The following is a 17,386-nucleotide window of genomic DNA, read 5'->3' as shown; positions in this document are numbered from 1 at the left end:
CTATAAATTTTCCCCTTAAAACATTTATAAAATTAATTCAAAAGCAATAACATTTCCCCACATTTCCCCATACCCATCCCTGATTTCTCATTTCTGTAACTTAGATCGGGTTTTTCTGATAAAGATTATCTTTATTCTTTGATTTTCAGTAATCAGTAAAGTTATTTATTATCTTAGTTTAACTAAGTGTTATTGGCCACTCAAGAAAATCAATAAAATAATGAATTCCGAAGAAGAAAAACTTAATATTTTAAATAAATAGTAATTTTCTTATTACTTTTATCAGTATTATTATTGTTTCAGATATTGATTTATATTTTTTTTGGGAAATAGTACATTTTACAAAAGTAATGTTTGCAAAAAGCAGCTGTTCAATGTTTATGTTTTTGAATAAAAAGTTGGCAATACTAACAAATTAAACTGATCCTTAACTGATCAATACAATTATCGGTTAAAGTATATCTAGATTTGTTCCGAGTTTAATCTAACAGCAAGTTAAGACTAGTTTAAATGAGTAGTAAGTAATTAGCCCTTAATGTGTTTCTACGTACTTCCAGTTAGTATTGAACTGTTCATTAAGATTTCCTCCTAATGATAACGTGTCTGGGAACCGTATTGTGTTTTATCTGTCAGTCTATCTATCTATCTATCTATCTATCTATCTATCTATCTATCTATCTATCTATCTATCTATCTATCTATCTATCTATCTATCTATCTATCTATCTATCTATCTATCTATCTATCTATCTATCTATCTATCTATCTATCTATCTATCTATCTATCTATCTATCTATCTATCTATCTATCTATCTATCTATCTATCTATCTATCTATCTATCTATCTATCTATCTATCTATCTATCTATCTATCTATCTTCAAGTTCAGAAGGTACGAAAAAGGGTATTTTTTTAATTTTTGTAAGTTTTGTTTTGAAAATATTTCTGGCAGCACTGTTTCTCATATATTTAAACATAAAAATACGATAACACTGTCTTTGTTAAGCAAACTGCTCCATAAAAAAGCTTTTTTCACGTTTCTTGCGTATCGTAACAAAAAGCTTTTTGTTGGAGTAAACGCATTCTATAAAGAATCAGTTGTTATTCTCACTTGCAGTAATACAGACGCGAAAACCAGACGATAGAAAAAAGTTATACAAAACAACGGTAAAAACGAAGCAAAAATAATTATACAATACAATAAATAAATATTCAAAGCAAATAGAAAATTAATAAAAAGTAATTAAAGTACCTAGAAAAAAACAAAGAAATTAGCAATAGCTGAAGGATAAAAAGGGAATTACTAAAATTACCCCCACCAACCCATTTTCCAACAAACACGTTATTAAAAAAAGAAAAAGAAACAAAGTAGTAGACATTTATTTTAACGGGGAATTAGTTACACACACATTGTGGAGAGTTGTCAAATTGTTTATTAACTCGAAAAGAAGAGAGAAAAAAAAAGAGAAAATAGAAAAAAGTCATTGCACAAAGTAGTGAAATTGTTGTTGCTGTTATTTGAAATAAGTAACAAACACGCACAATTAAAAATAGAAATTCTGCAGAAAACTTAAAAAGGCCTTATTATTTCATAAGTTTTTATACATTGTGTTTCTTAAAATAACAATATAATTCAATAAATTTTGTGCAAAAACAATAATCTAACAAGTCATTGGTTTTGTGTTTTGTGTTTTTCATTAGCAGTTGGCAAAAACAAAAAAAAGTAAAAGAAACAAAGTGACTGACTAATAAAGTGCTATTAAGAAAATACAAAGAAGAAAAAAACGTGTAAAACAAAAAGAAAAATATAAAAAAAACAGCAACAAAGTACGATAAAACCAGAAATAGTTTAACGTTTCATAGCAAAATTAGAAAAAACACAGCTGAAAAATTAGACACGGCAACAAACACTTAAATAAACATTAATAAACGAAAGACAACAACAAAACTAACATAATTTAAGAGCTAAATACAACAACATTACAGTGATTACCCTGACAAATGTTAAATTTGTTTCAAAATAATAAAAACAAAGAAACAGTGTTGCAAATGTTAACACAAATAGTTAAAGGAAAATATCGTTAATTTGGAAAATAAACAAAAAAAAAAAAAAACAAATTTATTAAATTTTAAAAATTATTAAAATCTTTCTCTAAAGCAAAAATACTACAATGTAAACTGTTAAAACAAATTAAAATTTATTGAAAAAAAGAAATCATTAAATATTTGTAATAATTACATGTGTAATAATTTGACAGACAAAAACCTCAAATCATATGTATTTTTGACATTGACATTTTCCCCCCGCCCTCTGAACATAAATACTCACAATTTGCTTAACAAACTAAATTCCTTTAAAATTATTTGTTTTTTATCAACAAAAAAGAGTAAAATTATCAGTAACGGCGCTCTAATTATTTGAGAGTAATTGACGCTCTATTTTATTTCCTTTTTAATCTGTCATTTCGTAAATATTAATAGACAAAGTCAAACGAAAAAAAAACACACACACAACATCCCCTATTATACCGTTATTTTTATGCTGCTTTTTGTTTAAAACAAGTTGCCACCCTTTTAAAACATAAATGTTAAAATAAATAATCTAATATCAATAACAAATACTTAATAAACTTAACTTATAAATTACAACAAAAGTTACTTAATAAATTGTTAACTCAACTAGTGATTACGTCGCGGATTTCTGAATTCCCCTCCACATCATTAAAATTCATTTGAAGTATTTGGATTTTATTTTTGCGGGTAAGTGTTTAAACAAATTTTATATTAATGTCAATTAAATGTCAATAGTAAAAACGAAAATTTGTGTAAAAAACTTTGTCTAAACATTCTTGTAATTCTTCATAAATAAAAAAGAAAGAAATTATAATCCGACGAGGCCATCCATATAATACCCTACAGCAGTTACAAAAAGTATAATGTGATTTGGTTTTACTTTACTGTCAGATCTTACAACGTTGTCAGTCAGTAAAATGAGCAGAAAATGTCTACTAAATGTATGAACTTACAATTTTCCTTTTGCAACGTTGTAAGAAAAAAAGCATGTAAAAGGTAAAATATGTAAGTTGACAAGGCAATTAAGGGAGCTCTAGGCAGTTAACCTGACAAACGCAAAACCATTCATAAATAAAAAAGAAATTATAGTCCGACGAGGCCAACCATATAATACCCTACACCAGTTACAAAAAGTATAATGTGATTTGGTTTTACTTTACTGTCACATCTTACAACGTTGTCAGTAAAATGAGCAGAAAATGTCTACTAAATGTATGAACTTACAATTTTCCTTTTGCAACGTTGTCAGAAAAAAGCATGTAAAAGGTAAAATATGTAAGTTGACAAGGCAATTAGGCATTTTTTACACATTTTACTGTCAATGTTGTAAGATCTAAGAATCGTATATACATAGCTTTAAGCAAGCTTCCAGGCAAAAGTACGAGTAATAATGGTATGCGTAAATTGTATTCGAATAATTATGGCGCCCACAGCGCTTAATATATTCACCGACAGCCAGAAAGCAATTAGGGCGATATCAGGAGAAAGGGCGAATGTAATAGCTTTAAAGGGAAAGGAGCTAGAGGCTGACAAACGCAAAACCATTCGACGCAATGGAATCCCATAAGGCCTCATGGAATAATGAAACAATGGGAAGAACAACGAAGATCCTATATGGTGACCCGAATGAGAGCAAGACGAAAAATCTCCTTAAAATGAGCAAGTCTGATGTTAGTATTCGTATTCTGAATGGACACACATTGCGAGCTCATCTATGCAAAATTGGACGTGTGGATTCAGACGAATGTAGAGCAGGTGGAAAGGACAGTGATACTCTGAAGCACTTTAGACGTGTGGATTCAGACGAATGTGGAGCATGTTCTTTTCCACTGCTGGGCATTTGTCGAAGTTAGATCCAAGTATCTTGGAAGTGATGTGATTCCGGAAATAACATTCCTGACTAACACTGAATGGAACATTCAGACTCATCTTTAGGCGAATTGATTAAAGGCGGTTATAAAAAACGTCATCGATCTATATTGGATCCATAAGAAGGCTGTACACAAACATCGGGCTAGCCTTATTGCATATCAAAGACAGAATTTGTCGGAACTTTAAAGCACTGAAATCACACAAAATATCATGGTTTATAAGAGCAAATAACCCTAGGAGTCCGTTTCCATGAAGATGGGTCTAAACTGAAAGACAAAGCAGGCCTGGGGGAACCCAGAATTATGAGAAGTTGTACTTAATACCAAGACTATAGTAGTTTCTAGACTGAAGTCCATGAAAAAACAGAATATAAAACTAAACATGACATATTTACCTAGAATCAGAAGGCATTTAGGGTGATATAGTTGAATCTATCACCCTATTGGACTAAAAGAGAGCAATAAACGAATAATATTTCGGAAATAATTCGAAAATGAAAAAGCGAATATAATTGCTAATAAAAAGGGAAGAGAACTTTAGAGAGAAATAAAAAGAGGGACGAAAGAATCCAATAGGATAGAATTGTAAAACGAGGCCGCTTCTCAAAATGAGCAAGTCGGATGTAAATATGATGTGTTACGTATTCACACATAGAATAACGTACACAACTATTCAAAATTGTACTTGAGGATTTAGATAAATGTAGAGCGCGCAAAAAGAACATTCAAACTCTGGCTTATGTAGCTTCCAAATATCTTGAGAGCGTTATTATTTCGACTATTACATCTTTCCACAATACTGATTGGAAAATTTTTGACATGGTTAATTAGTTATCGTGCTAATTCACTATGCGGAAAAAAGTGACATAGAATCGAAGAAGCATGATTGATAACTTTATTTATTCAATATAACATTTATTTAGTCATGCAACAAAATGTACATTACTACTTATAAAATCGCATTCTAGGTCATTGATTGCATGATCCATCCGGTCATTTGTCGGTTTAACAATGTGTGAGTGTGTAACTTAACTTACAAGTACTCTTGCTGAAAGTTAGAGAAGACGTCAGTGGTGCTATAATGATAAAACTATAAAATATTTTTATAAAAAAATGTTAAAAACACTTACAACTTAGAATAAAGATCTCAGTGCTCTAATGTACATAAGCTTTGTATGTAGTAAAATTCATTGAACTTATAAATAAACACGTCACTTTTACACTGATGTCTAGTGATACTCCCATTAAATAGTTGGATAAACGTCAGAAAGGTATAAATGAAAATAAAATCGTTTTGAAGAGACTGGTAGGGTTGTAGTCCGGAAGTCGGGCGTTCGATTTCCAGTAGAGAATCGGGAGTGCAAAATATAACTGATAGTGGCTTATATGTGCTAAATATTTTAACTTTGCATATGGTATAGTAGTACATACTACTGTAGTGTAGTATATAGATCCATTTATGGCCAACCTTTTGCAGAAGGAGCTATTGAATGGGAGATCAAGAATTTTGGGGTGATATACCGTCGGGATTTTTTCGACATCGACCTTTCGCCTTTGTCCAAGTGGTAAACAGGATAGTCAACCCAGATACAACATATTAACATGTATGTATTCTCCTTCATTCGTACCACATCTTTGTTACTTACCATAGTTCAGTTCTAGTTCAATTCTAGTTCAGTTCTAGGTCAGTTTTAGTTCAGTTCTAGACCGCGAGTTCTAGTTCAGTTCAAGTTCAGTTCTAGTTCAGTTCTAGTTCAGTTCTAGTTCTAGTTCAGTTCTAGTTCAGTTCTAGTTCAGTTCTAGTTCAGTTTTAGTTCTAGTTCAGTTCTAGTTCAGCTCTAGTTCAGTTCTAGTTCTAGTTCTATTACATTCCTAGTTCAATTTCAGTTCATAGTTGAGTTCTAGTTCTATTACAGTCCTAGTTCTATTTCAGTTCATAGTTCAGCTATAGCTCAGTTCTAGTTCAGTTCTAGTTCAGTTCTAGTTCAGTTCTAGTTCAGTTCTAGTTCAGTTCTAGTTCAGTTCTAGTTCAGTTCTAGTTCAGTTCTAGTTCAGTTCTAGTTCAGTTCTAGTTCTAGTTCAGTTCTAGTTCAGTTCTAGTTCAGTTCTAGTTCAGTTTTAGTTCTAGTTCAGTTCTAGTTCAGCTCTAGTTCAGTTCTAGTTCTATTACATTCCTAGTTCAATTTCAGTTCATAGTTGAGTTCTAGTTCTATTACAGTCCTAGTTCTATTTCAGTTCATAGTTCAGCTATAGCTCAGTGCTAGTTCATTTTTACCTCAGTTCTAGTATAGTTCTGGTTCAGTTCTAGTTCAATTCAAGCTCAGTTCTATTTCAGTTCTATTTTATATCTAGTTTAGTTCTATTTATCGTTTAACGTTTCGCAAAGTTTATTTAAATCAATATTTCTTTAAAATTTAAACATATAATGTTATACAAAAGCACTTACACATTTTGCACAAACATTTTTGTACCACAACCTTTAACATTTCACCATATCCTTCTAACATAAACGTTAAATAATCCAACTGTTTGATTTGGGCTGCTGGTATCCTTCTTTAGAAAAAAATATTTCTTTTAAGGATTTCGTATAACTTCAAAAACATGTTACTTACAAATACAAGTATTATTTCCAGTACTTTTAAGTACAAAAACATTTTGATCATAAAATTTACAATGTTATTTGTTTTTTTTTTGTTTTTCGGTTGATTTGTTTTTAAAACTACACAAAAGTTGATTTTAAGCTCCAAAGTGCTAAAAACCATAGTGGGCAATAATAAATACTTTGTACTATTTGCTCTTAAGCAGACAATTGAAAAAACGAACTTATGAACTTTGAAACTCGTAGTGAAAAAAAATCCTTTAGCTATAGATAGAGTAGAAGGCATACAGGGATGATTGGGTGGTGGGCGAGTTCTTGTCATGTTAAAATGCCTGTTGGGGTTGGTTGTATATGATTTGACTCAACATTTAGTTGGGTTTTAAAATCATCTTCATGGTCTTCTCTAACATGTTTATTTTACCAAGAAAAGAAAATATTCTAATATATATGTATGCATGTAAATGATGTATAAAGAAAAATATTTTATTACGTATACATTGTATTTTATTATAACATTTGTTTGTCTATTAGAATGTCTGATTACATGACTGTTTGACTGACTGTAAGCCTGGCCGCCTGATAATTCCTTTTTATAGGTCTGTGTTTTTTATATTTTTATAAATTTTTTCATGGATTTTAAATGTAAAATAAAATAACTAAACACGGATCAGTCTGGTTGGTTATGGTTCTTTTGAAAATATTTCTATAATAAGATATGTATATATATCTGTTGTTACTGAGACCGTTAAAGTATAGATATTTTTCTCCCATTTATCTGGATTTGCAAGTTTTATCTTCTCAATATATGGTAGACACATGTTTTTGTGTTCGTTCGTTCGTTTTGGGGGGAGGGAGGGAGGGTTGTGCAAAGTTTGCAGTTAAAAGTTATTTAAACTTAAAACCAAAATCAGCTGGTTTTATTATTGTTTTGTTTTGGAAACTGGTTTTAACTTTTTTGTTATGTATCTTTAAAGGCAAGACTTGTATTTATCGTTTAAACACTTAGAGAAATTGTTGTTATTTTAGATAATGAAGACACAACTAGTCTCGCAACAATATGTTGTTACTTAAAGAACGTAAAAATCTTAACCCTAGACAGGTAGTCAGATCGATATCAGTGATCAAAGGAATTAAATCCCTAAATGTAGTTGTTGGCTATGAATAAAACAATTGGCCGGTCTGTGGTCAATTGTGCTACCCCAGTGTGGTGCAGTGATACCCAGTGTGAGAACGCTGTCCTACGGACTGCATGCAAATAACCTCGAAGAATCACCAACACGAGGAAACTAAAGTTTTCCTATTCAAAAAAACATAAAATAATGCTAACTAAACAGTCCCTAATAGGATGTTTTTTAGTTGCGCTAGCGGGCATCACTTGGGGAATGGATAAAGATACCTTGTTAGCTTCATATGAAACAATTGGCCGGTCAGTGGCTAATCGTGCTTCTTTGCTGAGTGATACCCAGTGACACAATGCTGCCCTATGGACTGTAACGGGCTGATTGCAAATAACCACGGAGCACAACCTACACGAAGAAACGAATGTCCTCCCATTCAAAAAACATAATGTAATGCTGACTAAACAGTTCCTAATGGTATGTCACCGGAGAATTCATCTGAACTTTAACATCACACAGTTGGATACTCTCTCGAGGCATGTCAAGAAAGACGTTCGTGTAAAGAGAAGAGAAAGAGAGTATACGAATATATGTTTAGGATTCCTTGGATCACAGTTCGTACACAGCAGCTTTGAACTACATTCAAAGATACCCCATCAAACCACGATTCCAGGTTACCATATGAATGTCGTTCTTGGAGGTCGCCCATCGCCTATTGCAGCAGTTAGTTACAACAACAACAAAATTACCTAAACGTAATCCTTGATCGAAAACGATAATGGAAATAGCATTAAGAGAACCAACAAAATGCATCGTTAATGGACGATATGATGAAGAATAATAGGGCCGAAATAGGGCCTTGAAAGTGTAATTATATTACTTTGAAGTGGACAAGGCATCATTAGTTTATACGGGATGATTGGATGCAACACATTGACGCCATATAGAGAATCATGATCAATGGTAACCTTAGAGTTTATAATCGTGAGAATCTGCTGCTGAAAGAACGATTTTATGCTATTAAATGCATGGGAGGGATATGAGAATCTACATTGAAAACTCAGAACCCCAAATATATTTCGATCTTACACATTACAGATGGAAGTCCGGAATGAACGAAATTGGCTGCGTAAGGCAAACGTAATCAGTCGGGAATTATCGCTAACGAAAGAGCTAATTGGCTTGCTATTAATGACAAGTTAATCGAGTTTGAAGAACAGGGGAACATACTTTTTCGAATAGTTTTGTCGAAAGACGATCCTTAAACATTGACGTAAAACATTAATGTTATGGAACCTATATTAATTTAACAAATTGTCATATAAGTTATGATACGAAGTTAATGCAATTGAGAATATATTTCGACTTTAAAACGTTGTAGGTGACTGTGCCTGCTTTAACTGTGATTGATGAAAATGTTCAAAAGCCCAGATCCATTTACGTCAATTGTATTCGATATCGTAGTCAAGGGAAATCGTTTTATGATATTGATGTTAATCAAGATTCATTTCCGTTTATCACGTTCGATAAACGATTTCTTGCAAAACCATCTTGTCAAGAAACGATCATTAAACAATTACTCAATGCCTTTATGTCCTTAAACATATATTTGTTCTATAAAGGTAGTCCAAGTTGTGACAATTCAATTAAGAATATATTTTTGGGGCATTATCACGTTGGAGCAGAGATAAAAGCCCAGACAGCTCAAATCGGTGCCGCCGGTTATATTTTGCAAGCCGTGCCGCCGCCGACTTCTTTCGGCTCAAAAGCTAAGCCGGCTTAAATGTAGTCGCTGATAAAGATTGGAATCGTACATGTATTTCCGAAAATAATTTAACTAAAAGAGTTGCCACACAATATTATGCTAATATTGAAATAGTGAAAACTACTATAATGTAGTTTGATCCAATGACCATTTTTTGTAGAAAAAACTTATATAGAGACAGGTTTATATATAACAAACTTTTTTAATATAAGTAACGCTTATAGGACCTATAATATAGGTAAATTTCTGAAGAAAAACTTAAATTGAGCCGACAATTTAGCCGCCGCCGATATTTTCAATAATAAGCCGCCAACCTAAAATGGTTGCGCCGCCACCGCTTATCATTTTGCATCGGCTTGTACCTCTGCGTTGAAGAGCCTAAACCATAATTTATGTAGAAGTTAATGTTCAAGATCTTGAGATATAGTTCTTGTATGTTTCTTGTGATCTTTCTTGATCCATTAACATTCTAGATATTAACACATATTTTGTGATATACCCCCCAATGTCGCAACATTTTGTAAATTTTAAATTGTAATTGTATTTATTTACTTATTAAATTGTGTATTCGAAACTAATCACCACCTCAATACTTTATCACATGATCAATTTACAATAATAATAAACCACAATTTATAAATTAACAATCTATAGCTATTAAGTTTCAAAGATACAAGCAAACATGACAAATTAATCTAAGTATATGAATGCTTAGAGAGAGATATTGACTGAAACATATGGTCGACTGACTAGCCGACTGGCTGGCTGGCTAATCAATTTCTATAAATATTGATGACAGATCAATTTACATTTCAATTAAATTGATCAATCAATGTTTTTCTGTTTCTTAATGCAATACTACTACTCTCGAAATGTATACGTTACAAATTCGAAAGGTTTATTGGAGAAACTCAATTAAAATCAATAAAATATTTACAAATTTTCTCACTTAAATTCAACCTTAATTACAATTTAAATAAAATAATAAAACTTAAGTAAAACAAATCGAAAATCAATGGAAAATAAAACACAATTTACACACACATACATACATATCGTTTAAATTGGCTTAAATGCAAATTTAATATTTATAAATTATTTTTAAATAGGAAATCTTGCTAATTATTTCCTTAGTGATAAATATTTTTGAAATGTTTTTATGGTAAATTTTAATGAACATCTGGCAGAAATTTTGTGATCTCATTACAGACTTAAAACTAGTCTAAAATAAGTTTTAGCTTAGTTCTAGCACAGTTCTAGTTCAGTTCTAGAGCAGTTTTAGTTCAGTTTTACTTCAGTTCTAGTTCAGTTCCGGTTTGATTCTAGTTCTATTCTACATCAATTGTATTTCACTTCTAGTTTAATTGTAGTTAAGTTTTAGTTCTTTAACATATTATAGTCCCAGAAACAGGCAGAAACTTAATATATTTACCGACAGCCAGAAGGCAATTAGGGCGATATCAGGTGATAGAACTAAATCTAAGACCGTATTGTATTGTTAGAAAGCTTTAATTGAATACTCTTCCAGAGGTAAGGTTTACATCTCCTAACAATGCGCAAGTCTGAAGTTAGTATAATGATACGTATTCCTAGTAGACACACAGGATTACGAGCAGATCTCTGCAAAATTAGTCGTGCGGATTCAGAATATAGAACATGTAGAGAGGACAGTGAAGCACTTTCATTGCCACTACTAGGCATTCGTTGAAGTAAGATTCAAGTATCTTGAATGTGACGTTATTCAAGAAATAACATTCCTGACTAACACTGATTGAACGATTCTAAGGAATTACATTCTGGAAACCGAGTTTTTGAACACTGAAAAATATTTAATTCAATGAACACAACAGGCCCGATAGCGTTTCAAGTGTATTTCTTAGGATTTGATCCTCCTATCAACCTAACCAAAGTTCAGTTCTAGTTCAGTTCTAGTTCAGTTCTAGTTCAGTTCTAGTTCAGTTCTACTTCAGTTCTAGTTCACTTCTAGTTCACTTCTAGTTCAGTTCTAGTTCAGTTCTAGTTCAGTTCTAGTTCAGTTCTAGTTCAGTTCTAGTTCAGTTCTAGTTCAGTTCTAGTTCAGTTCTAGTTCAGTTCTAGTTCTGTTCTAGTTCAGTTCTAGTTCAGTTCTAGTTCAGTTCTAGTTCAGTTCTAGTTCTGTTCTAGTTCAGTTCTAGTTCAGTTCTAGTTCAGTTCTAGTTCAGTTCTAGTTCTAGTTCAGTTCTAGTTCAGTTCTAGTTCAGTTCTAGTTCAGTTCTAGTTCAGTTCTAGTTCAGTTCTAGTTCAGTTCTAGTTCAGTTCTAGTTCAGTTCTAGTTCAGTTCTCGTTTAGTTCTAGTTTGGTTCTAGTTTAGTTTTAGTTCAGTTCTAGTTTAGTTCTAGTTTAGTTCTAGTTTAGTTCTAGTTTAGTTCTAGTTTAGTTCTAGTTTAGTTCTAGTTTAGTTCTAGTTTAGTTCTAGTTTAGTTTTAGTTCAGTTCTAGTTTAGTTCTAGTTTAGTTCTAGTCCTAGTTCAGTTCTTGTTCAGTTCTAGTTCAGTTCTAGTTCAGTCCTAGCTCAGTTCTTGTTCAGTTTTAGTTCAGTCCTAGCCCAGTTCTAGTTCAGTTCTAGTTCAGTTCTAGTTCAGTTCTTGTTCAGTTCAGTTCAGTTCTAGTTCAGTTCTAGTTCAGTTCTAGTTCAGTTCTAGTTCAGTTCTAGTTCAGTTCTAGTTCAGTTCTAGTTCAGTTCTAGTTCAGTTCTAGTTCAGTTCTAGTTCAGTTCTAGTTCAGTACCAGTTTAGTTCTAATTTAGTTTTAGTAAAGTTTTAGCTCAGTTCTAATTCTGTTCTAGTTTAATTCTAGTTCAGCTCAGATCTAGTTCTTTTTCAGTTTGCTAAAGTTGTATTGAAAATTTTAAGAAATAAATTTGTAAATTTTTGGAATTTGGCAATAATTTATAGTGTAGTATAGTATATGAAATCAACAACGATTATTTTCTTTATTAACGTAAGTCGACCATATTTGTTTTACGTATTGCATATATATTTATCGCAATTTTTATGGAATATTTTGGTACTTGATCCAAGATAAGATATAATTCATTTTTATTGTTTTAACCCTGTCAAAAAATTGGTCTTTAAAGGGTGCCTAACTTAAGAAGTTTTCATATTTTTTATATAAAGATATTTACTTTTTCTAGACAAAGAAAATATTTATCAGGGATTTAGCTTAATGCTTGATTTTGAAACATTTTTTTTGAGGGACAAAAAAAAAACACGTCTAGTTACTTAATGCAGCTGTTAGAGCAAAGTCGTTTTTCATTAGTATTGTGACAATATATTTTCTGAAGGAATGTAAGTATTCCTTTAATCAAACAAGTTACATTTTATCAATACATTCTGGAAAAATAAATTTTATGATAACGAGACTTAAAATCTAAATAATTTATTAATTCAAATTTAAAATTAGTGAAACTATTATTATTAAACAAAGTATAGTTTCAAAACCCTCCAGTTAATAGCAATAACCACAAAGTAATTAAACAAAACCGGTTAAAATATCGTACGAGCAAATATATTATTTCATAACTGAGCACCTTAATTCATAAATTTTTTAATAGTATTCAGCTTCTGTTTATTATTTAAAATATCTCGTGACTTAAAATATTTTAGATTTATTTAAATTTTAAAATAATAAATTATACATGTTTTGCTCTATTTGTTTGCGACAATGAATATGCAGTGACATTTTAAAACTAATTTACATGTTTTGTTAAAAAAAATTTTGTGAAAATTTTTTCTTTAATTTATGGTTTTAAGTTTACGTTGATAATAATCTTTTGTACAACAATTTTAATGTATTTTAAGCACACAGATGTGTTTTTTGTTTTAAAATTTTTTTTTTAAGGTTATGGTTTAATAATCGCTTAATTTATCACTACAATGACGTAAAAAACATCAACTTTTTGTTTTTATTTGATTTTGATTTAATGTTTAAATATTTATAGTTTTGTTTTATTTTAATAAGAAATTAACTTTATCTAGGCAATTTTTATCGGTTTAAATGTGATTTTTTTGGTGCTTTTTTTGATAAGAATAAAAAAACAACTTTTTTATATTAAAGAAAGTAATCACATGATATTGCAAATAGTATAACAATGTTAAAGCTCGTCTACCCCATTTTTTTTAAAAACAACCGTCAATTGTTAGTGGCTATAAATTTATGAATCATTTAAATATGAGTTTGTTGTTAAAAACAAACCACAATTGTGGGTTTTCTGTTTTCGCAGACAAATTGATTGGTGGTTTTATTTAAATTTTCAGATTTACATAGACATTAATCTAGTTAAGCTGCTTTATTAATAAGGTGGTTAATTTTTGCAACTAATACTAGCTGTACCCAGTGTACTTTGCTACCCTAAAAGCATTATACATAAAAAAACTTACTTAACCATTTTAAAGATTCTAACTACAATAGTTTTCAAGATTTACAATATCACAGGCAAGTAATATTAAAGCACTGTTTAACTACTTACTTTGGACGTGGATCCTCGCCCATATTAATTTTCAAAAGTATATAAAGTCAAGACTATAGACTAATCTACAGTCAAAAGTATATATCGACTGATCTACTGTAAATACTATATACTGATCTATATCAAGACTCTAAACTCAATACTTTACAGTGATCTATAGTCAAGACTGTAGACTGATCTATAGTCAAGAACATAGACTGATCTATAGTCAAGAATATAGACTGATCTATAGTCAAGACTGTAGACTGATCTATAGTCAAGACTATAGACTGATCTATAGTCAAGACTATAGACTGATCTATAGTCAAGACTATAGACTGAACTATAGTCAAGACTATAGACTGAACTATAGTCAAGACTATAGACTGAACTATAGTCAAGACTATAGACAGATCTATAGTCAAGACTATAGACTGATCTATAGTCAAGACTATAGACTGATCTATAGCCAAGACTATAGACTGATCTATAGTCAAGACTATAGACTGATCTATAGTTAAGACTATAGACTGAACTATAGTCAAGACTATAGACTGATCTATAGTTAAGACTATAGACTGAACTATAGGCAAGACTATAGACTGATCTATAGTCAAGAACATAGACTGATCTATAGTCAAGACTATAGACTGATCAATAGTTAAGACTATAGACTGAACTATAGTCAAGAATATAGACTGATCTATAGTCAAGACTATAGACTTATCTATAGTCAAGACTATAGACTGATTTATTGTCAAGACTATAGACTGATCTATAGTCAAGAAAAGTAAAGACTATAGACTGATCTATAGTCAAGACTATAGACCGATCTTAAGTCAAGATCTATAGTCTTGACTATAGACTGATCTATAGTCTTGACTATAGACTGATCTATAGTCTTGACTATAGACTGTATAGTCTTGACTATAGACTGTATAGTCTTGACTATAGACTGATCTATAGTCTTGACTATAGACTGATTAATAGTCAAGACAAAAGACTGATCTATAGTTAAGACTGTAGACTGATCTACATATAGCAGACTGATTTGAAGTAAAGTATACTTTAGTCTGATCTTTAGCCGATACTGTGGACTCATACATAGTCAAGACTATAGACTAATCAACTTTCAAGACTATAGGCCGATCATGACAATAGACGCAGTTATTGTAAAGACTATAGACTGATCTAGAACTAGGACTATAGACTAGAATGTAGGCTATCGGGCATAGTTTATAATCTTGAGTAAAGACATGTCTATGCTCTTGTCTATGGATCATTCTAAGTATTGACTATAAAATAGTCTATAGTCTTGACTATAGATTAGTTTATAGTCTTGACTGTAGATTGGTCTATAGTCTTGACTATAGATAAGTCTAGTCTTGATTATAGATAAGTCTATAGTCTTGACTATAGATTACATATATATATAGATCAGTCTATAGTCTATAGATTAGTCTATAGTCTTGACTATAGATTAGTCTATAGTCTTGGCTATAGATTAGTCTATAGTCTTGATTATAGATTAGTCTATAGTCTTGACTATAGATTAGTCTATAGTCTTGACTATAGATTAGACAACGAATAATTTTTTACTCTATAGTCATGATCTAGTGGTGGCTATAGTTCAGTCTTTAGTATAGATTAGTATTTAGTCTTGAGTATAGATAGATCAGACTATAGTCTTGACAAGAGACCAATCTATTGTATTGACTATAGACAATACTATTGTCTTGGCTTTATACCAGAAAATATCTAACTATAGACCAGTCTATAGCCATCAATATACATATGTTTATAAACTATGTTTGGTCTTAATTATAAACCAGAATCTGGACACCAGATTATAGCCTTGACAATAGACTATAGACTATATACCCTATACCTTACTATCGACCAGTTTGTAGGGTTGACTATAGACTAATCTCTGGCTTGACTGTAGATTTTACAGCCTTGGAAATATTCCTATCTATTGCCTTGACTATAGACTAAATACATAGTTTACTATTGAAAGGTCTACAATCTTTATTATATTTAGATCAGTGTAAAATTTTAACATACCTACAAATGTATGCATGAATTGAAAGTATTAATCTGTATACATTGTAACAGAATGTTGCTAGCAACATTTTCTGTCTGTAAACATATCAGCAACTTAACATAACTAAAACATGTGTTGACAATAAAAGTGCAATCTGCTGTTACGAAAACAGTTTTTTAACAGAAAACTTAAATGAATTTTAAAAAATATTTTAAAATATTTCAAACAAAACTTCTTGAAATTGTTTGCCATTATACTTACATTCATATGTATGTATGTATGTATGTATGTATGTATGTATGTATGTATGTATGTATGTATGTATGTATGTATGTATGTATGTATGTATGTATGTATGTATGTACATATGTATGTATGTGTATGTCGTCTACCATATTTTTTTAAATTCATTAAATTAAAATTCAGTTTTTTTCTTAATTTTATAACCTAGAAATTTATGTTAATGATGGGACTGTTGTATGCAAATGAATAATATCGTTACAAAAAAATAATGTTGCGAAAACAATTCTTTTAAATCATTTTAGTTTAACAGCAAAAATTTAAATAAAAAATGCGAAAATTATGATTATAAATGTTTATTTCTTGTATTTATTAAAATTGTTCTTTCTTTGTTAAACCAAAAAAAAAAAAAAGAAAAGATACAAAAAAACAATCTAAAAACATCCAGCAATCTTTAGAAAAAGAACAGAAACAATTTAAAAATTACAAAAATAAAAAGAACTACAAAAATGAGCTCATGCATGCTTGGTAATTTTCCACTCAAACAACAAGAAGTGAAAAGAAAACAACAATAACAACAACAATAAGCAAACAAAAACAAATTACAAGAGGAACAATAACACAGGGAAGGAAAGAAAAACCAGAAATGAATAAATACAAAAATCTTGCAAAAGCAGTAATGCAATTTAGGCGGTTTTTTGGTTTATTTAACAAAAAAGGACTAAATAAATTATTTCGAAATATTTAAATGTCAAATGTTAATTAATTTTTCTTTTTTATTGCAGCTGGAATATAATTAATAATTATATAACTACTTAATTTTGATGTCCTAAATATTATTTATATTTAAAACCATTATCGAGATCAAGGTAAGTAACTTAAAGTAATTTTAAGTTTAATCAATCCTTTTAAGTTTTATGTTTTTATACATTTAAACTTCTGAAGTTATGCTTTCATTAGTACCTACTTATTATACATCGAAAAAAGTTTATGGAAAATTCCATTAAACCAGTTAATCATCCCTACTAAATACATTGCACGTGTAAACGAAATCCTTTTCAAACAAAAAAGCTCGTTAATTAACAACACTGTATTATTCTTCGCCTTTTTTCTCTTTCTTGTTTTATTTTTTTTCCTTTTTTAAACATAAACAAGTCAGCAAAAACACACATTGCTACATACAAGTGTTT

General features: G+C 30.5%; 1 protein-coding gene across 1 annotated transcript in view; it reads left to right on the top strand.

The window, feature by feature from the left end:
• Nucleotides 1-1,104: 1,104 nt before the first annotated feature.
• Nucleotides 1,105-17,386, top strand: part of LOC111684822 (putative uncharacterized protein DDB_G0281251) — a 65,330-nt gene continuing 49,048 nt past the window's right edge. The window contains exons 1-2 of the mRNA XM_046955419.1: nucleotides 1,105-2,761; nucleotides 16,982-17,065. The gene's annotated coding sequence lies outside the window, so the exon portion shown is untranslated. The remainder of the gene's footprint in view (nucleotides 2,762-16,981; nucleotides 17,066-17,386) is intronic.

This window comes from Lucilia cuprina, chromosome 6, assembly GCF_022045245.1.
Source record: "Lucilia cuprina isolate Lc7/37 chromosome 6, ASM2204524v1, whole genome shotgun sequence".
NCBI lineage: Eukaryota > Metazoa > Arthropoda > Insecta > Diptera > Calliphoridae > Lucilia > Lucilia cuprina.
Note: the sequence above shows the minus strand (reverse complement) of the source record. Positions and strands in the feature narration are given on the sequence as shown.